We start from the raw sequence: 27,670 nt of genomic DNA, 5'->3' as shown, positions 1-27,670 counted from the left end.
TTAGTGTATTACGCGCTGCTCTCAGGGCAGGAGTACTCAATAGATTCAAATCGCTGTTATTTTAGTGTATTACTCGCTGCTCTCAGGGCAGGAGTACTCAATAGATTCAAATCGCTGTTATTTTAGTGTATTACGCGCTGCTTTCAGGGCAGGATTACTCAATAGATTCAAATCGCTGTTATTATAGTGTATTACGCGCTGCTCTCAGGGCAGGAGTACTCAAGAGATTCAAATCGCTGTTATTTTAGTGTATTATGCGCTGCTCTCAGGGCAGTACTCAATAGATTCAAATCGCTTTTAGTGTATTACGCGCTGCTCTCAGGGCAGGAGCACTCAATAGATTCAAATCGCTTTTAGTGTATTACGCTCTGCTCTCAGGGCAGGAGTACTCAATAGATTCAAATTGCTGTTATTTTAGTGTATTACGCTCTGCTCTCAGGGCAGGAGTACTCAATAGATTCAAATCGCTGTTATTATAGTGTATTACGCGCTGCTCTCAGGGCAGGAGTACTCAATAGATTCAAATCGCTGTTATTATAGTGTATTACGCGCTGCTCTCAGGGCAGGAGTACTCAATAGATTCAAATCGCTGTTATTTTAGTGTATTACGCGCTGCTCTCAGGGCAGGAGTACTCAATAGATTCAAATCGCTGTTATTATAGTGTATTACGCGCTGCTCTCAGGGCAGGAGTACTCAATAGATTCAAATCGCTGTTATTTTAGTGTATTACGCGCTGCTTTCAGGGCAGGAGTACTCAATAGATTCAAATCGCTGTTATTATAGTGTATTACGCGCTGCTCTCAGGGCAGGAGTACTCAAGAGATTCAAATCGCTGTTATTTTAGTGTATTACGCGCTGCTCTCAGGGCAGGAGTACTCAATAGATTCAAATCGCTGTTATTTTAGTGTATTACTCGCTGCTCTCAGGGCAGGAGTACTCAATAGATTCAAATCGCTGTTATTTTAGTGTATTACGCGCTGCTTTCAGGGCAGGATTACTCAATAGATTCAAATCGCTGTTATTATAGTGTATTACGCGCTGCTCTCAGGGCAGGAGTACTCAAGAGATTCAAATCGCTGTTATTTTAGTGTATTATGCGCTGCTCTCAGGGCAGTACTCAATAGATTCAAATCGCTTTTAGTGTATTACGCGCTGCTCTCAGGGCAGGAGCACTCAATAGATTCAAATCGCTTTTAGTGTATTACGCTCTGCTCTCAGGGCAGGAGTACTCAATAGATTCAAATTGCTGTTATTTTAGTGTATTACGCTCTGCTCTCAGGGCAGGAGTACTCAATAGATTCAAATTGCTGTTATTTTAGTGTATTACGCGCTGCTCTCAGGGCCGGAGTACTCAATAGATTCAAATCGCTGTTATTTTAGTGTCTTACGCTCTGCTCTCAGGGCCGGAGTACTCAATAGATTCAAATTGCTGTTATTTTAGTGTATTACGCGCTGCTCTCAGGGCAGGAGTACTCAATAGATTCAAATTGCTGTTATTTTAGTGTATTACGCGCTGCTCTCAGGGCAGGAGTACTCAATAGATTCAAATCGCTGTTATTTGTAATGTATTACACGCTGCTCTCAGGGCAGGAGCACTCAATAGATTCAAATCGCTGTTATTATAGTGTATTACGCGCTACTCTCAGGGCAGGAGCACTCAATAGATTCAAATCGCTGTTATTTTTAGTGTATTATGCGTTGCTCTCAGGGCAGGAGTATTCAATAGATTCAAATCAGTGTTATTTTAGTGTATTACGCGCTGCTCTCAGGGCAGGAGTATTCAATAGATTCAAATCGCTGTTATTTTAGTGTATTACGCGCTGCTCTCAGGGCAGGAGCACTCAATAGATTCAAATCGCTGTTATTTTAGTGTAATACGCGCTGCTCTCAGGGCAGGAGCACTCAATAGATTCAAATCTCTGTTATTTTAGTGTATTACGAGTTGTTCTCAGGGCAGGAGTAGTCAATAGATTCAAATCACTGTTATTTTAGTGTATTACGCGCTGCTCTCAGGGCAGGAGTACTCAATAGATTCAAATCGCTGTTATTTTTAGTGTATTACGCGCTGCTCTCAGGGCAGGAGTACTCAATAGATCCAAATCGCTGTTATTTTAGTGTATTACGCGCTGCTCTCAGGGCAGGAGTACTCAATAGATTCAAATCGCTTTTAGTGTATTACGCGCTGCTCTCAGGGCAGGAGTACTCAATAGATTCAAATCGCTGTTATTATAGTGTATTACGCGCTGCTCTCAGGGCAGGAGTACTCAATAGATTCAAATCGCTGTTATTTTAGTGTATTACGCGCTGCTTTCAGGGCAGGAGTACTCAATAGATTCAAATCGCTGTTATTATAGTGTATTACGCGCTGCTCTCAGGGCAGGAGTACTCAAGAGATTCAAATCGCTGTTATTTTAGTGTATTACGCGCTGCTCTCAGGGCAGGAGTACTCAATAGATTCAAATCGCTGTTATTTTAGTGTATTACGCGCTGCTCTCAGGGCAGGAGTACTCAATAGATTCAAATCGCTTTTAGTGTCTTACGCGCTGCTCTCAGGGCAGGAGTACTCAATAGATTCAAATCGCTGTTATTATAGTGTATTACGCGCTGCTCTCAGGGCAGGAGTACTCAATAGATTCAAATCGCTGTTATTTTAGTGTATTACGCGCTGCTTTCAGGGCAGGAGTACTCAATAGATTCAAATCGCTGTTATTATAGTGTATTACGCGCTGCTCTCAGGGCAGGAGTACTCAAGAGATTCAAATCGCTGTTATTTTAGTGTATTACGCGCTGCTCTCAGGGCAGGAGTACTCAATAGATTCAAATCGCTGTTATTTTAGTGTATTACTCGCTGCTCTCAGGGCAGGAGTACTCAATAGATTCAAATCGCTGTTATTTTAGTGTATTACGCGCTGCTTTCAGGGCAGGATTACTCAATAGATTCAAATCGCTGTTATTATAGTGTATTACGCGCTGCTCTCAGGGCAGGAGTACTCAAGAGATTCAAATCGCTGTTATTTTAGTGTATTATGCGCTGCTCTCAGGGCAGTACTCAATAGATTCAAATCGCTTTTAGTGTATTACGCGCTGCTCTCAGGGCAGGAGCACTCAATAGATTCAAATCGCTTTTAGTGTATTACGCTCTGCTCTCAGGGCAGGAGTACTCAATAGATTCAAATTGCTGTTATTTTAGTGTATTACGCTCTGCTCTCAGGGCAGGAGTACTCAATAGATTCAAATCGCTGTTATTATAGTGTATTACGCGCTGCTCTCAGGGCAGGAGTACTCAATAGATTCAAATCGCTGTTATTATAGTGTATTACGCGCTGCTCTCAGGGCAGGAGTACTCAATAGATTCAAATCGCTGTTATTTTAGTGTATTACGCGCTGCTCTCAGGGCAGGAGTACTCAATAGATTCAAATCGCTGTTATTATAGTGTATTACGCGCTGCTCTCAGGGCAGGAGTACTCAATAGATTCAAATCGCTGTTATTTTAGTGTATTACGCGCTGCTTTCAGGGCAGGAGTACTCAATAGATTCAAATCGCTGTTATTATAGTGTATTACGCGCTGCTCTCAGGGCAGGAGTACTCAAGAGATTCAAATCGCTGTTATTTTAGTGTATTACGCGCTGCTCTCAGGGCAGGAGTACTCAATAGATTCAAATCGCTGTTATTTTAGTGTATTACTCGCTGCTCTCAGGGCAGGAGTACTCAATAGATTCAAATCGCTGTTATTTTAGTGTATTACGCGCTGCTTTCAGGGCAGGATTACTCAATAGATTCAAATCGCTGTTATTATAGTGTATTACGCGCTGCTCTCAGGGCAGGAGTACTCAAGAGATTCAAATCGCTGTTATTTTAGTGTATTATGCGCTGCTCTCAGGGCAGTACTCAATAGATTCAAATCGCTTTTAGTGTATTACGCGCTGCTCTCAGGGCAGGAGCACTCAATAGATTCAAATCGCTTTTAGTGTATTACGCTCTGCTCTCAGGGCAGGAGTACTCAATAGATTCAAATTGCTGTTATTTTAGTGTATTACGCTCTGCTCTCAGGGCAGGAGTACTCAATAGATTCAAATTGCTGTTATTTTAGTGTATTACGCGCTGCTCTCAGGGCCGGAGTACTCAATAGATTCAAATCGCTGTTATTTTAGTGTCTTACGCTCTGCTCTCAGGGCCGGAGTACTCAATAGATTCAAATTGCTGTTATTTTAGTGTATTACGCGCTGCTCTCAGTGCAGGAGTACTCAATAGATTCAAATTGCTGTTATTTTAGTGTATTACGCGCTGCTCTCAGGGCAGGAGTACTCAATAGATTCAAATCGCTGTTATTTTTAATGTATTACACGCTGCTCTCAGGGCAGGAGCACTCAATAGATTCAAATCGCTGTTATTATAGTGTATTACGCGCTGCTCTCAGGGCAGGAGCACTCAATAGATTCAAATCGCTGTTATTTTTAGTGTATTATGCGTTGCTCTCAGGGCAGGAGTATTCAATAGATTCAAATCAGTGTTATTTTAGTGTATTACGCGCTGCTCTCAGGGCAGGAGTATTCAATAGATTCAAATCGCTGTTATTTTAGTGTATTACGCGCTGCTCTCAGGGCAGGAGCACTCAATAGATTCAAATCGCTGTTATTTTAGTGTAATACGCGCTGCTCTCAGGGCAGGAGCACTCAATAGATTCAAATCTCTGTTATTTTAGTGTATTACGAGTTGTTCTCAGGGCAGGAGTAGTCAATAGATTCAAATCACTGTTATTTTAGTGTATTACGCGCTGCTCTCAGGGCAGGAGTACTCAATAGATTCAAATCGCTGTTATTTTTAGTGTATTACGCGCTGCTCTCAGGGCAGGAGTACTCAATAGATCCAAATCGCTGTTATTTTAGTGTATTACGCGCTGCTCTCAGGGCAGGAGTACTCAATAGATTCAAATCGCTTTTAGTGTATTACGCGCTGCTCTCAGGGCAGGAGTACTCAATAGATTCAAATCGCTTTTAGTGTACTACGCGCTGCTCTCAGGGCAGGAGCACTCAATAGATTCAAATCGCTTTTAGTGTATTACGCGCTGCTCTCAGGGCAGGAGTACTCAATAGATTCAAATCGCTTTTAGTGTTCTACGCGCTGCTCTCAGGGCAGGAGCACTCAATAGATTCAAATCGCTTTTATTTTTAGTGTATTACGCGCTGCTCTCAGGGCAGGAGTACTCAATAGATTCAAATCGCTTTTAGTGTATTACGCGCTGCTCTCAGGGCAGGAGCACTCAATAGATTCAAATCGCTGTTATTTTAGTGTATTACGCGCTGCTCTCAGGGCAGGAGTACTCAATAGATTCAAATCGCTGTTTTTTTAGTGTATTACGCGCTGCTCTCAGGGCAGGAGTACTCAATAGATTCAAATCTCTTTTAGTGTATTACGCGCTGCTCTCAGGGCAGGAGTACTCAATAGATTCAAATCGCTTTTAATGTATTACACGCTGCTCTCAGGGCAGGAGCACTCAATAGATTCAAATCGCTGTTATTATAGTGTATTACGCGCTGCTCTCAGGGCAGGAGCACTCAATAGATTCAAATCGCTGTTATTTTTAGTGTATTATGCGTTGCTCTCAGGGCAGGAGTATTCAATAGATTCAAATCGCTGTTATTTTAGTGTATTACGCGCTGCTCTCAGGGCAGGAGTATTCAATAGATTCAAATCGCTGTTATTTTAGTGTATTACGCGCTGCTCTCAGGGCAGGAGCACTCAATAGATTCAAATCGCTGTTATTTTAGTGTAATACGCGCTGCTCTCAGGGCAGGAGCACTCAATAGATTCAAATCTCTGTTATTTTAGTGTATTACGAGTTGTTCTCAGGGCAGGAGTAGTCAATAGATTCAAATCACTGTTATTTTAGTGTATTACGCGCTGCTCTCAGGGCAGGAGTACTCAATAGATTCAAATCGCTGTTATTTTTAGTGTATTACGCGCTGCTCTCAGGGCAGGAGTACTCAATAGATCCAAATCGGTGTTATTTTAGTGTATTACGCGCTGCTCTCAGGGCAGGAGTACTCAATAGATTCAAATCGCTTTTAGTGTATTACGCGCTGCTCTCAGGGCAGGAGTACTCAATAGATTCAAATCGCTTTTAGTGTTCTACGCGCTGCTCTCAGGGCAGGAGCACTCAATAGATTCAAATCGCTTTTATTTTTAGTGTATTACGCGCTGCTTTCAGGGCAGGAGTACTCAATAGATTCAAATCGCTGTTATTATAGTGTATTACGTGCTGCTCTCAGGGCAGGAGTACTCAAGAGATTCAAATCGCTGTTATTTTAGTGTATTACGCGCTGCTCTCAGGGAAGGAGTACTCAATAGATTCAAATCGCTGTTATTTTAGTGTATTACTCGCTGCTCTCAGGGCAGGAGTACTCAATAGATTCAAATTGCTGTTATTTTAGTGTATTACGCGCTGCTTTCAGGGCAGGATTACTCAATAGATTCAAATCGCTGTTATTATAGTGTATTACGCGCTGCTCTCAGGGCAGGAGTACTCAAGAGATTCAAATCGCTGTTATTTTAGTGTATTATGCGCTGCTCTCAGGGCAGTACTCAATAGATTCAAATCGCTTTTAGTGTATTACGCGCTGCTCTCAGGGCAGGAGCACTCAATAGATTCAAATCGCTTTTAGTGTATTACGCTCTGCTCTCAGGGCAGGAGTACTCAATAGATTCAAATTGCTGTTATTTTAGTGTATTACGCTCTGCTCTCAGGGCAGGAGTACTCAATAGATTCAAATTGCTGTTATTTTAGTGTATTACGCGCTGCTCTCAGGGCCGGAGTACTCAATAGATTCAAATCGCTGTTATTTTAGTGTCTTACGCTCTGCTCTCAGGGCCGGAGTACTCAATAGATTCAAATTGCTGTTATTTTAGTGTATTACGCGCTGCTCTCAGGGCAGGAGTACTCAATAGATTCAAATCGCTGTTATTTTAGTGTATTACGCGCTGCTCTCAGGGCAGGAGTACTCAATAGATTCAAATCGCTGTTATTTTTAATGTATTACACGCTGCTCTCAGGGCAGGAGCACTCAATAGATTCAAATCGCTGTTATTATAGTGTATTACGCGCTGCTCTCAGGGCAGGAGCACTCAATAGATTCAAATCGCTGTTATTTTTAGTGTATTATGCGTTGCTCTCAGGGCAGGAGTATTCAATAGATTCAAATCAGTGTTATTTTAGTGTATTACGCGCTGCTCTCAGGGCAGGAGTATTCAATAGATTCAAATCGCTGTTATTTTAGTGTATTACGCGCTGCTCTCAGGGCAGGAGCACTCAATAGATTCAAATCGCTGTTATTTTAGTGTAATACGCGCTGCTCTCAGGGCAGGAGCACTCAATAGATTCAAATCTCTGTTATTTTAGTGTATTACAAGTTGTTCTCAGGGCAGGAGTAGTCAATAGATTCAAATCACTGTTATTTTAGTGTATTACGCGCTGCTCTCAGGGCAGGAGTACTCAATAGATTCAAATCGCTGTTATTTTTAGTGTATTACGCGCTGCTCTCAGGGCAGGAGTACTCAATAGATCCAAATCGCTGTTATTTTAGTGTATTACGCGCTGCTCTCAGGGCAGGAGTACTCAATAGATTCAAATCGCTGTTATTATAGTGTATTACGCGCTGCTCTCAGGGCAGGAGTACTCAAGAGATTCAAATCGCTGTTATTTTACTGTATTATGCGCTGCTCTCAGGGCAGTACTCAATAGATTCAAATCGCTTTTAGTGTATTACGCGCTGCTCTCAGGGCAGGAGCACTCAATAGATTCAAATCGCTTTTAGTGTATTACGCTCTGCTCTCAGGGCAGGAGTACTCAATAGATTCAAATTGCTGTTATTTTAGTGTATTACGCTCTGCTCTCAGGGCAGGAGTACTCAATAGATTCAAATTGCTGTTATTTTAGTGTATTACGCGCTGCTCTCAGGGCCGGAGTACTCAATAGATTCAAATCGCTGTTATTTTAGTGTCTTACGCTCTGCTCTCAGGGCCGGAGTACTCAATAGATTCAAATTGCTGTTATTTTAGTGTATTATGCGCTGCTCTCAGGGCAGGAGTACTCAATAGATTCAAATTGCTGTTATTTTAGTGTATTACGCGCTGCTCTCAGGGCAGGAGTACTCAATAGATTCAAATCGCTGTTATTTTTAATGTATTACACGCTGCTCTCAGGGCAGGAGCACTCAATAGATTCAAATCGCTGTTATTATAGTGTATTACGCGCTGCTCTCAGGGCAGGAGCACTCAATAGATTCAAATCGCTGTTATTTTTAGTGTATTATGCGTTGCTCTCAGGGCAGGAGTATTCAATAGATTCAAATCAGTGTTATTTTAGTGTATTACGCGCTGCTCTCAGGGCAGGAGTATTCAATAGATTCAAATCGCTGTTATTTTAGTGTATTACGCGCTGCTCTCAGGGCAGGAGCACTCAATAGATTCAAATCGCTGTTATTTTAGTGTAATACGCGCTGCTCTCAGGGCAGGAGCACTCAATAGATTCAAATCTCTGTTATTTTAGTGTATTACGAGTTGTTCTCAGGGCAGGAGTAGTCAATAGATTCAAATCACTGTTATTTTAGTGTATTACGCGCTGCTCTCAGGGCAGGAGTACTCAATAGATTCAAATCGCTGTTATTTTTAGTGTATTACGCGCTGCTCTCAGGGCAGGAGTACTCAATAGATTCAAATCGCTGTTTTTTTAGTGTATTACGCGCTGCTCTCAGGGCAGGAGTACTCAATAGATTCAAATCGCTTTTAGTGTATTACGCGCTGCTCTCAGGGCAGGAGTAGTCAATAGATTCAAATCACTGTTATTTTAGTGTATTACGCGCTGCTCTCAGGGCAGGAGTACTCAATAGATTCAAATCGCTGTTATTTTTAGTGTATTACGCGCTGCTCTCAGGGCAGGAGTACTCAATAGATCCAAATCGCTGTTATTTTAGTGTATTACGCGCTGCTCTCAGGGCAGGAGTACTCAATAGATTCAAATCGCTTTTAGTGTATTACGCGCTGCTCTCAGGGCAGGAGTACTCAATAGATTCAAATCGCTTTTAGTGTATTACGCGCTGCTCTCAGGGCAGGAGTACTCAATAGATTCAAATCGCTTTTAGTGTTCTACGCGCTGCTCTCAGGGCAGGAGCACTCAATAGATTCAAATCGCTTTTATTTTTAGTGTATTACGCGCTGCTCTCAGGGCAGGAGTACTCAATAGATTCAAATCGCTTTTAGTGTATTACGCGCTGCTCTCAGGGCAGGAGCACTCAATAGATTCAAATCGCAGTTTTTTTAGTGTATTACGCGCTGCTCTCAGGGCAGGAGTACTCAATAGATTCAAATCGCTGTTTTTTTTGTGTATTACGCGCTGCTCTCAGGGCAGGAGTACTCAATAGATTCAAATCGCTTTTAGTGTATTACGCGCTGCTCTCAGGGCAGGAGTACTCAATAGATTCAAATCGCTTTTAATGTATTACACGCTGCTCTCAGGGCAGGAGCACTCAATAGATTCAAATCGCTGTTATTATAGTGTATTACGCGCTGCTCTCAGGGCAGGAGCACTCAATAGATTCAAATCGCTGTTATTTTTAGTGTATTATGCGTTGCTCTCAGGGCAGGAGTATTCAATAGATTCAAATCGCTGTTATTTTAGTGTATTACGCGCTGCTCTCAGGGCAGGAGTATTCAATAGATTCAAATCGCTGTTATTTTAGTGTATTACGCGCTGCTCTCAGGGCAGGAGCACTCAATAGATTCAAATCGCTGTTATTTTAGTGTAATACGCGCTGCTCTCAGGGCAGGAGCACTCAATAGATTCAAATCTCTGTTATTTTAGTGTATTACGAGTTGTTCTCAGGGCAGGAGTAGTCAATAGATTCAAATCACTGTTATTTTAGTGTATTACGCGCTGCTCTCAGGGCAGGAGTACTCAATAGATTCAAATCGCTGTTATTTTTAGTGTATTACGCGCTGCTCTCAGGGCAGGAGTACTCAATAGATTCAAATCGCTGTTTTTTTAGTGTATTACGCGCTGCTCTCAGGGCAGGAGTACTCAATAGATTCAAATCGCTTTTAGTGTATTACGCGCTGCTCTCAGGGCAGGAGTAGTCAATAGATTCAAATCACTGTTATTTTAGTGTATTACGCGCTGCTCTCAGGGCAGGAGTACTCAATAGATCCAAATCGCTGTTATTTTAGTGTATTATGCGCTGCTCTCAGGGCAGGAGTACTCAATAGATTCAAATCGCTTTTAGTGTATTTACGCGCTGCTCTCAGGGCAGGAGTACTCAATAGATTCAAATCGCTTTTAGTGTATTACGCGCTGCTCTCAGGGCAGGAGCACTCAATAGATTCAAATCGCTTTTAGTGTATTACGCGCTGCTCTCAGGGCAGGAGTACTCAATAGATTCAAATCGCTTTTAGTGTTCTACGCGCTGCTCTCAGGGCAGGAGCACTCAATAGATTCAAATCGCTTTTATTTTTAGTGTATTACGCGCTGCTCTCAGGGCAGGAGTACTCAATAGATTCAAATCGCTTTTAGTGTATTACGCGCTGCTCTCAGGGCAGGAGCACTCAATAGATTCAAATCGCAGTTTTTTTAGTGTATTACGCGCTGCTCTCAGGGCAGGAGTACTCAATAGATTCAAATCGCTGTTTTTTTTGTGTATTACGCGCTGCTCTCAGGGCAGGAGTACTCAATAGATTCAAATCGCTTTTAGTGTATTACGCGCTGCTCTCAGGGCAGGAGTACTCAATAGATTCAAATCGCTTTTAATGTATTACACGCTGCTCTCAGGGCAGGAGCACTCAATAGATTCAAATCGCTGTTATTATAGTGTATTACGCGCTGCTCTCAGGGCAGGAGCACTCAATAGATTCAAATCGCTGTTATTTTTAGTGTATTATGCGTTGCTCTCAGGGCAGGAGTATTCAATAGATTCAAATCGCTGTTATTTTAGTGTATTACGCGCTGCTCTCAGGGCAGGAGTATTCAATAGATTCAAATCGCTGTTATTTTAGTGTATTACGCGCTGCTCTCAGGGCAGGAGCACTCAATAGATTCAAATCGCTGTTATTTTAGTGTAATACGCGCTGCTCTCAGGGCAGGAGCACTCAATAGATTCAAATCTCTGTTATTTTTGTGTATTACGAGTTGTTCTCAGGGCAGGAGTAGTCAATAGATTCAAATCACTGTTATTTTAGTGTATTACGCGCTGCTCTCAGGGCAGGAGTACTCAATAGATTCAAATCGCTGTTATTTTTAGTGTATTACGCGCTGCTCTCAGGGCAGGAGTACTCAATAGATCCAAATCGCTGTTATTTTAGTGTATTACGCGCTGCTCTCAGGGCAGGAGTACTCAATAGATTCAAATCGCTTTTAGTGTATTACGCGCTGCTCTCAGGGCAGGAGTACTCAATAGATTCAAATCGCTTTTAGTGTTCTACGCGCTGCTCTCAGGGCAGGAGCACTCAATAGATTCAAATCGCTTTTATTTTTAGTGTATTACGCGCTGCTCTCAGGGCAGGAGTACTCAATAGATTCAAATCGCTTTTAGTGTATTACGCGCTGCTCTCAGGGCAGGAGCACTCAATAGATTCAAATCGCTGTTATTTTAGTGTATTACGCGCTGCTCTCAGGGCAGGAGTACTCAATAGATTCAAATCGCTTTTAGTGTATTACGCGCTGCTCTCAGGGCAGGAGTACTCAATAGATTCAAATCGCTTTTAGTGTATTACGCGCTGCTCTCAGGGCAGGAGTACTCAATGGATTCAAATCGCTTTTATTTTTAGTGTATTACGCGCTGCTCTCAGGGCAGGAGCACTCAATAGATTCAAATCGCTTTTATTTTTAGTGTATTACGCGCTGCTCTCAGGGCAGGAGTACTCAATAGATTCAAATCGCTTTTAGTGTATTACGCGCTGCTCTCAGGGCAGGAGTACTCAATAGATTCAAATCGCTGTTATTTTAGTGTATTACGCGCTGCTCTCAGGGCAGGAGTACTCAATAGATTCATATCGCTGTTATTTTAGTGTATTACGCGCTGCTCTCAGGGCAGGAGTACTCAATAGATTCAAATCGCTTTTAGTGTATTACGCGCTGCTCTCAGGGCAGGAGTACTCAATAGATTCAAATCGCTGTTATTTTAGTGTATTACACCTAAAATAACAGCGATTTGATTCTATTGAGTGCTCCTGCCCTGAGAGCAGAGCGTAATACACTAAAATAACAGCGATTTGATTCTATTGAGTGCTCCTGCCCTGAGAGCAGCGCGTAATACACTAAAATAACAGCGATTTGAATCTATTGAGTACTCCTGCCCTGAGAGCAGCGCGTAATACACTAAAATAACAGCGATTTGAATCTATTGAGTGCTCCTGCCCTGAGAGCAGCGCGTAATACACTAAAATAACAGCGATTTGAATCTATTGAGTACTCCTGCCCTGAGAGCAGCGCGTAATACACTAAAATAACAGCGATTTGAATCTATTGAGTGCTCCTGCCCTGAGAGCAGAGCGTAATACACTAAAATAACAGCGATTTGATTCTATTGAGTGCTCCTGCCCTGAGAGCAGCGCGTAATACACTAAAATTACAGCGATTTGATTCTATTGAGTGCTCCTGACCTGAGAGCAGAGCGTAATATATGGAGCTAATATTATGACAAAATGATTTGAATTTGAATTGTGTAAATTTGAATTATTTACAAGTGTAATCTAACAAAATTGAATTTTAGGTGGTAGTTTAAATAGTTCTGAATTTGAATTTCTTTAAACGAATATTGAACATTTGAAATTTAACAAATTGAAATGTTTTTATGGCCGAATTTTATAGACATGTATTTTCACACAGCTAGTTTTTTTGTTCTGAATTCGTATAGTGCAAATATTCAGTTTAAAAAAATTCAGATTCAAGTTTTCAAGATGAAGAAATTCGGAACTTCAAATTCAGTTTTCTAAAATTCAATGTCAAAAATTCAAGTTCAAAAATTCAGATCTTACAGAAAGTAGGTCACAGGTCATCCACAGGGAAGAGTAGATAATCTCAGAAAAGTCGAACAGAGCATTTTGGCCAATTGGGGACTGCGGAAGTTTTCCAGCGCGAACGTGGTGGTGGTTCAAGAGGTTGCCACTTTCTGACTCTTGTCATGAATCGCCCGGAGGTAAGTGATTCTTAAACATGAATGATTTTGTGTTTATATGTTAGGTTAGCGTTCTCAGCACGTGAGACATTTGTCTAAGCGGTCTCTGGTGTTTGTTTTAAAGTATATTTTGTGTAAAATTGATTAGAACGCCACCGTGTCTACTAGGCCTAAGTTACACAGACAGGACGCGAGCGGCGCGACGCAACACAGTGCTTGAAGCGACTGTTGCAAAGAGCTGGGACTAGGTCAGAAATAGGATGGGGAATCCGTGTGCTGTTGGGGATTTCACGGGTCGCGTCGCACCGCTCGCGCCCTGTCTAGACTGCGTCGTACATGTAAGCATAAGGTACGAGAGGGTGTGCTGTATCGTGAATACGACGCGAACCGGAGTGCTTGCAACCCCTTCAGACGTGACTTATTCACGAGACAGCACTAGCCTTGAGTACCTTATTGCTTTTCTAAAGCGATTACCACTCAATAGTCATATTCAAGTCAAAATAAAATGTATTAGTGCAACTTTCATGAAGTAAAATCACCAAAAGCCAACCTTCCGCTGGAAATAAAATAGTCCCTGGCTGTGAGCAGCAGCAGAAGTTAAAATATTTCGCCTGTAATGTTAGATGGCGGCAAAGACAGTCTTTATTACTGAGTCAGTCATCAGTCAGTAGAGTAGAGAAGACTTTAATATTGAAAGGACAATTGCATTATGTAGGCTTATTGTAAGACATTTAATGGCTAATTCACACGCCGAACTGCAACAAATAGTTGTCACAGACCGTCGTGTTCTAACAATGCGCATCTGTTGTTCTGAATGATACCGTTACTGCCCTTATAAAAATGAGTAATATATTATGTACAACAGGGTTAGCTACCAAGTCTTCCAAATGAAGTCCCTAATCAGCACTAACCATTTTCAAAATTTAATTTATGCACTCCTTTCCCCAAGTGCTGGCACTGTAACTAACTTAAGCCTTTATTGTTACAGGAACAGATACTTCTAGATCATATATGGGAAAGACTTCGCTCACGTTTGGAGCATGCACTTGCCAGGATGCCTGTGGATTTGGACTTCTTAGAATTTATCTGTGTTCAGGAGTTGGTGTTCCTCAGTGCCGTATCCCCCCAGGTCATCATTCCTGTTGATATATGGGAAGGTTTGACTGGTCTGCATCATGCAATTACTTCAGAAAGACAAAGAAATGAGACGCATGTTGTGACAGCGCACTTTGAACAAGGTAGTTGTGGACGACCAAAAGCAGTCATTGGTTGTGAATATCTCACCAGTTTGCTTGAGATGAACTTACCAGTGAGGTGCATTGCCTCTCTTCTGGGGGTATCTGAACGGACTGTACATAGACGACTGGCAGAGTTCAACCTATCAGTTAGATCACTGTATAGTTCACTAACAGACAGTGAACTAGACACATTAGTGTCTTCTATTAAGTCCAGAATGCCAAACTCTGGGTACAGGATGGTGAAGGGAGCTTTGAAAGCTGAAGGGCACAAGGTACAATATGAGCGGGTGAGGTCATCACTTCATCGAGTGGACACACTGGGAGTTTTATCCAGGATGACAGAGCTGGGTTGTGTTGTACGGAGGAGATATTCAGTCCCAGGTCCCAAATCATTGATGCACATTGACACTAATCACAAATTAATAAGGTAAATATTCTGTGTAAGGTTTTATTCTTTTTAACTCTATTGTCTTAAGATGGAAACTTTTGTTTAAAGTCCCCCTGTAATCAATCATTTATTGAAACTCATCCCTTAAAACTATTTTTTGATCACCAAAATTACATATTTAAACATTGTATTTTTCCTGTGAAAAAAAATCTTAAAGAATGAGTTTACTTTTAAAACATTTTTGCTGATAATTTACTCACCCTGATGTCATCCATTTTTTTAGGAAAACATTCCAGGATTTTTCTCAATATAATGGACCTCAATGGCAACCAATGGTTTGAAGGTCCATATCCGTCTCAATGCAGCTTCAAAGTCTCAACACGATCCCAGTCGAGAAATAAGGGTCTTATCTAGCGAAACGATCGGTCATTTTCTAAAAAATAAATAAAAATAATTATATACTTTTTAACCACAAATGCCTGTCTTGTACCATCTCAGATGCACCACGCATTACGTCATCACATTGGACTGGTCATCCAAGACTTGTTTACAAAGCGAACGGGAAAAGACTAATACACGTACTAATAATGATATGCACACGTAAGGACCATTTTAAAACAATAAACTGACACAAATACATATAAATGTGTCATTCAACATACATATATCATATTTGTAAACACTGGGTTGGTACATCTGACTACGTCTTGCGTGACCTTTCCAATGTGATGACGTAATGCATGGCGCATCTCAGAGATAGTACAAGATGGGCATTTGTGGTTAAAAAGTATATATATATTTTTTTTCATTTTTTAGAAAATGACCGATCGTTTCACTAGATAAGACACTTATTTCTCGACTGGGATAGTGTAAAGCCTTTGATTGAGACTGACATTTGGACCTTCAAACCGTTGGTTTCCATTGAAGTCCATTATATTGAGAAAGATCCTGAAATGGTTTCCTAAAAACCTTAATTTCTTTTTGACTGAAGAAAGAAAGACATGGACATCTTGGGTGGTCTTGGTCATGGGGGTGAGTACATTATCAGCACAATTTTTTTTTTTGAAAGTTAACTAATCCTTTAATGCCTTAAAATAGCTCGTATGTAACTTGACACCCTTGGCTCATTTAGTATGCACGGTTCTATGAATATGCAAATGAGCCCCGCCTCCACTCACTCACTCAGTTCAGAGATCCACTGGTTGACGATCACACGTTGACCTGATTGGTTACAAGGTAGTTTGTGACGTCAGAAACACCAGCGATTTCAAAGCGTGTGTTTGAGACTGTCTTTGGTTCACTGCAGTTTTAAGGAGGAAATACTCAGCAATGCTGTCGACTTATGAATTTACACATGGCTTGTCTTAAAGCATATTAAAAACACCACACAAACATTAATAAAAATATAGATTTTCATCACAGGGGGACTTTAATGTAGCGGTTTTCAAATTCTGGCCCTTGAAGTCTATTTTCCTGCAGAGTTTAGCTCCAACCCTAATCAAAAACATTTGCACAAGCTAATCAATATCTTCAGGATTACTAGAAAGTTATAGGCAAGTGAGTTTAATCAAGGCTGGAGCTAAACTCTGCAGGAAGTGGAACTCAAGAGCCAGAGTTGAGAATCCTGGTCTAACGCCTGTGGTTTTAGGTATAACATTGTCTTGTTTGGAGGGGTGGACGGCTTTTCGCGAAAGGTGATTTTGTTTTTCTTCTTTTGTACAGTGTAAAGTAACATTGGAATTATGTACAGGGTACCAGATAAACAGAACTAACAACACTTTCAAATTTTACAGATAATGTACCTTGGTGCTGCCACAAACAATACAGCATTAACTGCACTGACCTTCTTCCAAGAGTCTGTGGAAAGATATGGCTTCCCTCTCAGGTAAGTTGTGGTACAGAGTAATGAAGATTTTTTTTTTATACATATGTTCACTACATTAATCGTGGGGTATTGTGGTTGAAATTTCCCCACTAGTATGCACATGACCTGTATAAATTCCTTTGTTCTGCTGAACACAAAAGAAGATAATTCTAAGAATATTGGTAACCAAACAGTCGTCTGGCACCATTCACTTCCATATTATTTTTGTACTACTATGTACAAAATACTATGAAAGTCAATGGTGCCCCAAAAGTTTTTAGTTACAAACAATCAAAATATCATCTTTTGTGTTCAGCAGAACAAAGGATTTTGTACAGGTTTGGAACAACTCAAGGGTGAGTAAATGATGACAGAATTTTCAGTTTTGGGTGAACTATCCCTTTAAATTAAATGGGGGGTATTTAATAAATAACACTGTTTGTCCTCTAGTGCACGACCAATTGACACTGCAGAGTCAGAAGATGTCTCGCACCTTATGAACACTATTTCCTGGGGTTAAGGTCTTTAGTGTCCCACTAAACTGCTGCGCAGCAGATAACTCAGAGATACTTCAGGCAATGCCTTTGAATATGCTTTATTGCACGGCTGAGAGGATCTCATAACAATTAGTAGTGGGAAGTTCGGATCATTTTACTGACTCGGATCTTTGAAACACGTTCATCAAAAAGAACAAATCTTTTTTTCGAGTAATTTTGTTCATTTCAGCCGAATGTATTTATAATGTTACATGCTAATAGCCAAATTCCCCAAACATATCAAATGTTAATCGCATTTAGAATAATAATCTAAAAAAAAATTACATGGAAAAGGCCCAATTCTGAGAAACCAAACATGTCCCCTCCCCGTCACCATTTAAGTGTTAATGCATTTAAGAAAAAAAAAGAAATTTGAATAAATATAACATTACAATGCTAATTTAGTAATTTGACGGTAACATAATACAAATGTAAATTTCTGCATTTTAACCCTTAATATGCACTATTTGTTTGGGTTGTACACTCAGCATGTCTCGGTAAAATGTGATTTACCATCCAGTAAAATGTGAAGTTGAAGCATGTGATGTTGTTCACATTTGTTGTGATTTAAGTTTTTTTCTGTCAGGACCACTATCATCAAATATGATTGAGAATAAGCATACTGTTTGGATTGGCGGTATGGTTCCGTTCTGGGCAAGAACTCCCTGCACATCCATGCAGCCTAGCATGGATAAGAGCAGGGAGAGCAGCAATAACCCCCCTTAGGGTAAACAGAACAGAACCAACATGAATGTATGCGAATATATTTAATTCAAGATTTTGAAGTACAACATAATTCGAGAATTTATTCTGATTCAAGGGGAATCAGAATGCCAGATCCTGACTGACGAGAGGAGGAGCTGGGGATGGAGGAGGGTAATGATCTCCTGAGAAACACGATAGCTGCTGATAATACTCAAGGAGCTTATATATGTATACAGTGATAGTGTCGTACTCCTACAGGTAGAGGATCAGCTGAGAGTCACTGACTGAGACAGGAGGAGCTGGGGAGGGGGAGGGGGAGTTAGGAGGGTAATGAACTCCTGAGAAACACGATAGCTGCTGATAATACTGAAGGAGCTTTATATTTATATAGTGATCGGTGTCGTATTCCTATAGAGCAGGGATAGGCAACTTCGGTCCTGGAGGGCCACTGTCCAGCAGAGTTTAGCTCCAACCCTAATTAAACACACCTGAACAAGGCAATCAATGTTTTCAGGATTACTAGATAGATACAGGCAGGTAAGTTTTTATGAGGGCTGAAGCTAAACTCTGCAGGATAGTGGCCCTCCCGGACCGGAGTTGCCTATCCCTGCTATAGAGGATCAGCTGAGAGTTACTGATGCGAGCTTGACTAACGTGACCTTCCAGAACTAACGCGACCTTCCAGAACTAACGCTACGCTTGATTTTTGTTGCAATTGACATTACAGTGAAACCTGAACAAGCATGTGTGTGTATATTTGCATCTGTTATCCATCGTGGATGTGTTGTGGTGTCACTCCTTTAACATCATTTGGGGTCCCCCACAACCCTAATAGCACATAAATAAGTTAATAAAGTTAATACTACAGGGCCGTTGAATGCTTGAATCTGATTGGTTGACGAACGCTCAATTATTTTCAGGGAAACGCACGGCTAAAGTATTTCCAGGCAGGTCTTGACTGCATTACAGTTCCATAGCACTTTGCGTAGTTAACTGTAATAATGGAAAATAGGATACAATTCATAACAAGAAAAACCATGCATGCTCCCATATGATTGATCTGCAATTTTCAATGTCTAGCTTCACAATCAATGGAAACATGCAGTTTAAAGTAAATAAAGTATAAAGTCCTATCTGTAATCAATAGAAATTTAAACTGAATATAGGCTAAATAAATGGATATTCCTGCAGCACGGGTTTTTAATGCAGATAATATAAAAAATATATATATATTAATAGGCCTACTTGTTAAAAGGGTTTTGTGTTTCAAGGCTAGTTTACTGTCATCTGTCAATAATAGAAAAAAAGAATAAACTAATTAATTAAAACGAATTGAATAAATAAATAATAATTGACACACATGCTTTTCTGTCTCATTACAACATCTCTCTCGTTCTCTAATAACTGCATTAATAACTGCATAAAGCCGGGGACACACTTACTGTAAGGCCGGTTATGAATGTAATTTGATACTTATGACTGATCATGACCAAATGAGTGTTCAGCGCGTTCAGTCTGTGTTTACAGCGGTGTTTAAAATCTTCTGCAGTCGTTAATGGAAACAGTCAGAGAATGTGTCATCTAGTCGTTAAGTGTGTCCCCAGCATTAGTCTGCTATCAGTGGCTCAAACCTCCGTTACTAACTCTACCTAACCCTAACCCTAACTCAGCATTAGTCTGCTATCAGCGGCTCAAACCTCCGTTACTAACTCTACCTAACCCTAACCCTAACTCAGCATTAGTCTGCTATCAGTGGCTCAAACCTCCGTTACTACAGTAACTCTAAAATTAAGTTTTGGAATTAGCAACGGGGGCATGGGATTAGATGCATAAGAAATTAGTCCTACATACAAGAGCGTTTTAATGACAAAAACTTTACAAACGTCTTGAAATACATTATATGAACAATGTTTCAAGGTGTGGTAAGTTGTGGTAACTATTGTATAAGCTGAATAATTGACTTCAGGCAGTTGCATTATTAGTAAAATAATGCACACCCAAGGTGGTAATGCAGTCACGAAGTGGAGTGGCCGTTACACCTCTGGTGTGCATTATTTTTCTAAAAATTCACAACCTGTCGTCAATTATTCCTGACAGAAGTATGGTGTAGTCATGTTAATGTCAAATGTTGTCCAATGCACAAATGTAACAACTATTCATTGTTTTTATGCATCATTTTCACCAGGAACATTAATTTTACCTTTGGAAATGAGGACTGGGTTAAGTATTAAAACATTGCCTTGACCAACTTTGTAACATTATAGGGTCAGAGGGGACCATGGAGTTGAGAATGTGGACATTGCACGTTTAATGTTCACAATTCGTGGCACAGGGAGAAGCAGTTTCATTTCAGGAAAAAGTGTCCACAACCAAAGGTATTTAAAGAAAGTACTATGTGGCAGAGATATCTCCACTATGTAACTGTGTGCTTTATACTTTGTGTTTGTTTGAACCACCTAATTGCTTATGAGTTTTCTTGTAATGCTTTGTTATAGAATAGAGAGACTGTGGAGAGATGTATGGACTGCAGTGACCAGTGTGTACTATGATGTGCTACACTATCTTGAGGAGGACAACTACCTTAATATTGCAGACCAAACACATCTCTTCTGTTGCCACTATACATTCCTACCAAGGCTACAAGATGATCTAAACTTTTTCCGAGATGGGTGGGATAATCACCCTTTGAGAACAGAACATAGCATGTCTCCAAACCAGCTCTGGGAATTGGGTCAAATTCACTATCCAGTTGATGATCCCCCAAACGAAGAGGTATTTATGCAAATGTACAGCCATGTTTACATATTTTTTTTTAGAAAAATTACAGGGGTCATGAGAATTCAAATATTAATTCAGTGGCATTTAAACACCTCATTAGCATTCCAGTAATCATACAAATGTAATATTTGGAACAATTATAGGAACTGAGAATGTATACCATTTATAGATGCATTTAAAATATATATATATGAAGAGTTCAGATGCAAAAGCCTCTAAGTGCGATCTGAAATTTTCTTCTAGAATGATCATTTTTATCAAGCTCGTATATTTAAGTTCAGTAATTTCACTTAAATGGCAATGCAAATTACCTATTAATTGTCATTTAAGTGAAATTACTGAACTTAAATATACGAGCTTGATCTAAATGATCATTCTAGAAGAAAATTTCAGATGGCACTTAGAGGCTTTTGCATCTGAACTCTTCATACATACATACAGTGTATATATATATATATATATATATATATATATATATATATATATATATATATTTCCTTTTGTATACCCAGGAAATGAACATTGCCGAGATTGATTGGGAAAGCAGTGGGCTGCCTCCTGATGAAAGTGTTGGTGTTAACGTTCCTACTGTACAATGTCCACTTACACCAGAGCAACTTACTGCACTGAAGGACACAGTGGATCCTAGGTCACCATCACAATCCAATGGGATAGACATTTACATGGCTGCAGTGCAGTTTTGCCATGCACTTGAGTAATGACACATTAACTGCTGAAATAATTTGAATTTATTTGGTGGATAATTAAACCATAAGATTACATGTGTATTTTTGAATACATAGAAGTATGGATTGCTAAATTGCTTTAGAGCAGGTATGTTGTAAACTATTGCATGTTTTTTTTTTTTTTTTTGCCCTTTTCCAAAATAAAACAGCAATAATACATGAACGTATTAGTTAAACTGCTGGAACAATTTGAATTTGATGGATAATTAAACCATAAGATTACATGTGTATTTTTGAATACATAGAACTATGGATTTCTTTAGAGCAGGTGTGTTAACTATTGCATGGGTTTTTACCCTTCTCCAAAATAAAACGGCAATAATACATGAACGTATTACTTTAACTTCATCAATGTCCAAAAAACAGGACAAACTTTTGTACTTCATCAATGTCCAAAAAACAGGACAAACTTTGGTAATGTAATCTAATTTATAGATATGGTGTTACTATTACAGTTTTGGATTTCACAGATCTAAACAAGGCCAAAACCATATTCTGAAGTGCCAATGCACATAAGGAGATCATCCTTAAAATTGCTGAAATCCATGTAGTGGGCTGGGAGGCGTAGCACATTGAAACAAGTGGAGGACTTCGGCATCTCAGAGTTAACCACTTCCACTACCATCTTTCCTTCTGGCACTTCCCACCCAAGCCAAAACTTCACCAAGTTTTTAAGGTCTGAGCTGGATGCTAAATAAAACAAAATCAACAATTAATTACTCACCAATATGTCGTTCCAAACCCAACAAAAAAGTTTCATCAAGTAGTTTACCACAGGCTTTATTTTACTCAAATTGTAAAACCCCATAGGAAAATGTATTTTAAAAATACATTTATACCTGTCTCAATGAAGTGACGCAAATACCACGAGATGCGACATCTATCTTCTAGCGAACAATCTTCGTTGTCGTCGTCATCATCATCATCATTCACACTGATATCCGAGGGCCAGCAGATACATTGAAGCAGCATCTGGAAACAATTACATATTTCTGTTGCAACAGGTCTGCATATATATATATATATATATATATATATATATATATATATATATATATATATATATATATATATATATATATTAATTTTATATACACACGCACCATCTCAAAAAACTTTATGTATATATACCCAGGTGAAACTCAAGAAATTGCATGTAACGAGTCTATATAATTAGTTTCACCTTTTAAATTGAATTACTGAAATGAACTTTTGCACGATATTCAAATTTTGAGTTTCACCTGTATATATGTATAATAATATATACACACACACACACACACACCACCTTATAACAATTAAATTTACCGATGGGGTGAGTGAATTTTCATTTTCCCTCAGAAAGATTTCCACATCTTTCCTTTCACTCAACAGTGGCCACACTCTGGTTTCTTTAAGTCCTTTACGTATTTGTTTCAACTGTCGTAATCTCCTTCCAATGACCTATAGTATTGCATATTTTAGATTATTAGATTACATGAAAAAAAATATATATATAATGCTACAGTACAGCAATGCTAAAACTTAAAGCTCAGACAATAAAAGAACACTACCGCATGTGATAATAGGCGCTCAAAAAGCCACTTCCGGTTTTCTTTGGTTGGGCCAGGAAGATCCCAAGCAAGACTCAGGTCAAGGACAGCTTGATATTCTTCACTACTGAGTTCTGCCTCTCCATCAAGCTCCATGTAGAAAAGTATAAATGAAGAAAAATAAATAAATAAATAATAAATTATGAATTGTTTAAGTTACTGATTATACTACCAATGTACTTACCAGTTTTATGGTTTCACGAATATCATGGTCAGGACAGTCTTTGATTTGCACTGTAGCAGTCTCAGCTGAACCACCTAGAAGTACATGGACTATTGCTTGGCTGACTCCAGCCAGCCGAGGTCCACCATGTAGGAATGCATGTCCAATCATGCGTCCCGCAACTAGGAACAGATCACTCTCTATGAGAAATTGTGAAGATGATGGAACAAGATGGCCTGGTTCACCTTCAAAGAGACAGGTCCTTGCAGTATTTCCTGTTTTAAAATAATGGGCTTAAATTAACATTGTGGATTCAAAGATGAAACAAAATGCCAGTCAATGTTCCATAAAAATAGTTAACATACCCATGTTAAAATTGAAACCATGCTGAAGCCTCTGTATAACAGTTGAAAAGAAGTGTCTAGTCACACCTTCACCAATGGCAGCATCCCCTGATTGTAACAGATTAAAATCAACAGTCCAAAAAGAAAAGAAAATGGCCAACAAAAACCAGCTAAGAATGCCCCTGAATAAATGCATTTATACTTGTTTAATACCACCTTGGAGTTTGCACTTCACAGGGCATGCCCATTCTATGCCGTTTTGTTTGTAGAATGCAACAAGTTCTCTGTCTTGATCTTCCTTGTCCATTCTCACATCCATGGTCATCAAGAGGGATTTTCCAGTCTCATGTTGGCGAATTATTTCCTTAGTGTATAAGGATGCTGCTTTATTTTTATCTGGTTCAATTTTCCAATCTGCAAAACGCATAGAAGCAACATGTCAACACTTTCAGTTGAAGCTAGTACTCCACTACTTCAGTGCTAGCCTACATCTCAGAAATGTGTTACGTTTATCAGTTCTATTTCAAAACTTAAAAAACAAAAACACATACCATGACTCATGCTTGTGGCTTTAGCTGCATTTGAATGTTCAGCGGTATATGTCCACGGCACGTAAACTCCAGATGTAGATGGTTCTTCCATAGACACATTTAATTCCAGAGGTTGTATACTTATAATAAAATACACATACTTCATTACCATACTTGTGTGCAACAAAATAACAAATATACCTTTAGAATGAATTACCTAAAAAGTTTTAAATAAATTAAACATTAATAATTTTAAAATAAAACACAATATTCAATTGATATTTGCTGTGAAGAAGAGCTGAGGCAATCCTAACAGCACACACAATAAAAGTATACATTATGTGACCAGCAGGGGCGATTCTAGGATTTTCATTTTAGGGGGGCTCATCCCCCAATGAGTGTATGATTTAAAAAAGTAACACTTTAGGGTCCAATTCTCACTATTAAGTAGTTGCTTATTAACATGCATGTTACTAGGATATTAGCTGTTAATTGTAGATATAAATGGCAGGGTTTTATAATCACTGAGGTACCAAATGTGTGGTAGTTTAAGGGGGTTCTGGGCTATAACATTTTAAGATGTTTTGTAGGCCAAAAAAAGGATAACAATAGCTTTAAAACCATTTCAGTGGGCACAGTAGATTATTTTTCTCTCCTCATCTCCATCACTCTTTTTCTATTGGTTCTTATCTTGCCCTGTCTCTTCCCCTCCTAAAGCTGAGCTTTGAGTGATATAGGCTTTTCATTTTTGTCTGTGTCAGTGAAGAAAGTAAACATAGGGTCAACTGATTTTATGAATCATTTTCTCAGAGATGTTAAATTACTGAAGTCTACCAGGAAAGCTAGGTAACCAAGTTTATTTAATGAATATGTACATTGTGAATACATTTTTGATCTTATGCCTAATACAGGGCTAAAGCCCCCCCTAAAAAGAGCCTAGTGACACCCATTGGTGACCAGTGATACGTTCCTACAGATTTCTCAGAGAATGTTACATGCTCTCTAAGTGATATAATATTGCTCCTTGTAAATTTTGAAGAAAAAACATTCACTGATTAATCTGGAAATAAGTATTTTGTGCACTATCAAAAAATAAACTGTCAAATAAAATAATTTCTCACCTGTCACCCATGCAAAAACTTGCGTGAATCTCTATTACATCGAGAGACATTTCTTTTTGACATATGGGGCAAGTTGCCTAAAGTAAAAAAAACAACAAAAAAACAAGTATTAAAGTATATATTATTTTAAGTATAGAAATATTATATTAAGTAAAAAAAGCATCTCTAGAAAACACACACACGTATATATTTCTTTTATACCCTACTAAACTTGCAAATTATTTATTAAATTAAAATAACTTTTTAATATACATTACTTGTTTGGTTTGTTCAGCTTCATCACTGGTCTGATCAGCATCATCTTTTGTCTGTTCAGCTTCATCACCAGTCTGTTCAGCATCCTCACTGGTCACACAGGTATTTATGTGTGTAGTCAGAATCAGTAGTGGATAACTGACTCCACATCTCTGGCATTTCTCTTTTGGCATTTCGTTAAAAGATTCAGATTCAGGTGGCAGAGCAGTGGTGTCAAGTTCTATTTGTAGTGGAGCAATGTAAAGAACTCCTTTAAATCCATTTGTTGCAGTCTTCAAATTCTTGGCATTGTACCCACTTTCATCCGGTGGAATAAGAGTGAGCTTCCGGGAGCCCCATCCTCCTTAAAATAAAAGTAAATAAAAAATACCATTGTACAAAAATACAGAAAAATACAAAATGCTATCTGTATTTTTGAGATCATGGTCAGTTTTTACTAAATGTTTTGTCCCTGGTGATTACCTGAAGATTTATAGAGAAGCCATCCCCCCTTTATTTCTTGAAATTTGGGGTACATCTCCTTCAGTTGGGCACATATCTAAAAATACAAAAACGCCTTATCATTAAGCCTTTATTGTCAGTATAGCACACTGAAATAAGTGTGCAAATAAATACATAAATCCACTATATCCACATAAATGGGCAAGGAGATAAATAATTAAATAAATAAAACATGTTGGGGGAAATTAGAAAAAAAATGTTAAAGGGATAGTTCGCCCAAAAATGAAAATTCTGTCATCATTTAATCACCCTCAAGTTGTTTCAAACCTGTATGAATTTCTTTTTTCTGCTGAACACAGAAGAAGATATTTTGAAAAATGTCGGTAACCAAACAGTTGATGGACCCCATTGACTTCCATAGTAGGAAAAAAATACTATGGAAGTCAATGGGGTCCATCAACTGTTTGGTTACCGACATTTTTCAAAATATCTTCTTCTGTGTTCAGCAGAAAAAAGAAATTCATACAGGTTTGAAACAACTTGAGGGTGATTAAATGATGACAGAATTTTCATTTTTGGGCGAACTATCCCTTTAAAGGAAATGCCAAACTGAAAGTTGTCTCTTCCTTTTAACTGTTTATTCATTTTTTAATTTCGCTCCGTATTTTTATTTTTCCTTGGCACATGCAAATGAGAGGGTGTCAATCAAACATAAGCCGGTCTCTGTGTAACCAATGGCTGAAAGTTATATTAACAGTTTACTGTACAAGCGAGAAAGTGGCAAAAGCTCATATACAGCAAGTCAGCCTGCCCACAAGGCATCTACTAATTTAGCAAATATCATTCATTTGAATGAATGATTGAACGTTTTATTTTTGGACTGTGATTGGAATTTGCAGATGGTCCCTTTAGCAGCCTAAGTGAATATGCAGTGAATATCAAAACTGAAATAATTTTACTGCCCTTTTTTAGCAGACAAATGGATCTACACCCACATCAAATGTAGCTGCTAACTAACCTAAAGCATGTATAGATGCATCCACTCTGAAGAGAATATAATCAGCAGATAGCATAGCTACTACTATTTTCAACATTGTCAGCCAATGGTGGAATATAGAATGCCTTCTGATGTTTGATTGACACCCTTCATTTGCATGTTGCACCAAGGAAAAATAAATACGGAGATCCATTCAAAAATGAATACATTTCCTTTAACTTGTTTTCTTTAATTTCCAACATTGGTTTTATTTATTTATCTCCTGGCACATTTAATTATTTATACTTTTATTTTTGGAGGAATATGTGGACTTATGAATTAATATATTTATCCATTTATATATTTATTTATTTGTTGTTTTTGCAGGTTTCGTGTACAGTGTAGATCAAGCCGTACCGTCATCAGTTCTCAGTTCCACGCAACAGAAAAGTAGTAGTCATCTGTAGTAGTCAGGATTATTATTACAACTACATTTAATCTCGTTCTCATCAAACAACCAGACTAATGAATGGCTCGACACAAACCGTACCGGGGGATATAGCATAGACAGAGCTTTTTTCTGCATACACACACATTTGTGTGCCCTGATTGAAATTAGTTTATCGTATTAAATATTAATTTACGTTGCATCTGCTGTCACAACTACCCCTAGCCTACTTTTTTAGACAGAACCAACTGTGTTTATGTAATTTGTGTATTTGACAGTTTAAGCCCAATAAGACGCATAAGATAACAGTACTCACGCGCTGCAGGCTTCTGTAGATTGCACGCGCTTCGCGTGTACACGCTCAGAACAGCAAACAAATTAA

General features: G+C 39.1%; 2 long non-coding RNA genes across 2 annotated transcripts in view; both read right to left on the bottom strand.

Annotated features, from left to right (window-relative positions):
• The window catches only part of LOC309495714, a 76,728-nt gene that overhangs the window by 21,388 nt on the left and 27,670 nt on the right, over positions 1-27,670 (bottom strand). The window lies entirely within an intron of this gene.
• Positions 24,098-25,507, bottom strand: LOC309494123. Its single transcript, XR_014204229.1, has 3 exons — positions 25,426-25,507; positions 25,169-25,245; positions 24,098-24,187 (listed from the first exon to the last, which is right to left on the bottom strand). It is a non-coding gene; the product is annotated as an uncharacterized lncRNA (long non-coding RNA).

The sequence above is a fragment of the Leuciscus leuciscus genome (assembly GCF_965113295.1).
Source record: "Leuciscus leuciscus genome assembly, chromosome: 3".
Taxonomy (NCBI): Eukaryota; Metazoa; Chordata; class Actinopteri; order Cypriniformes; family Leuciscidae; genus Leuciscus; species Leuciscus leuciscus.
This window is presented reverse-complemented; position numbering and strand designations above follow the sequence as displayed.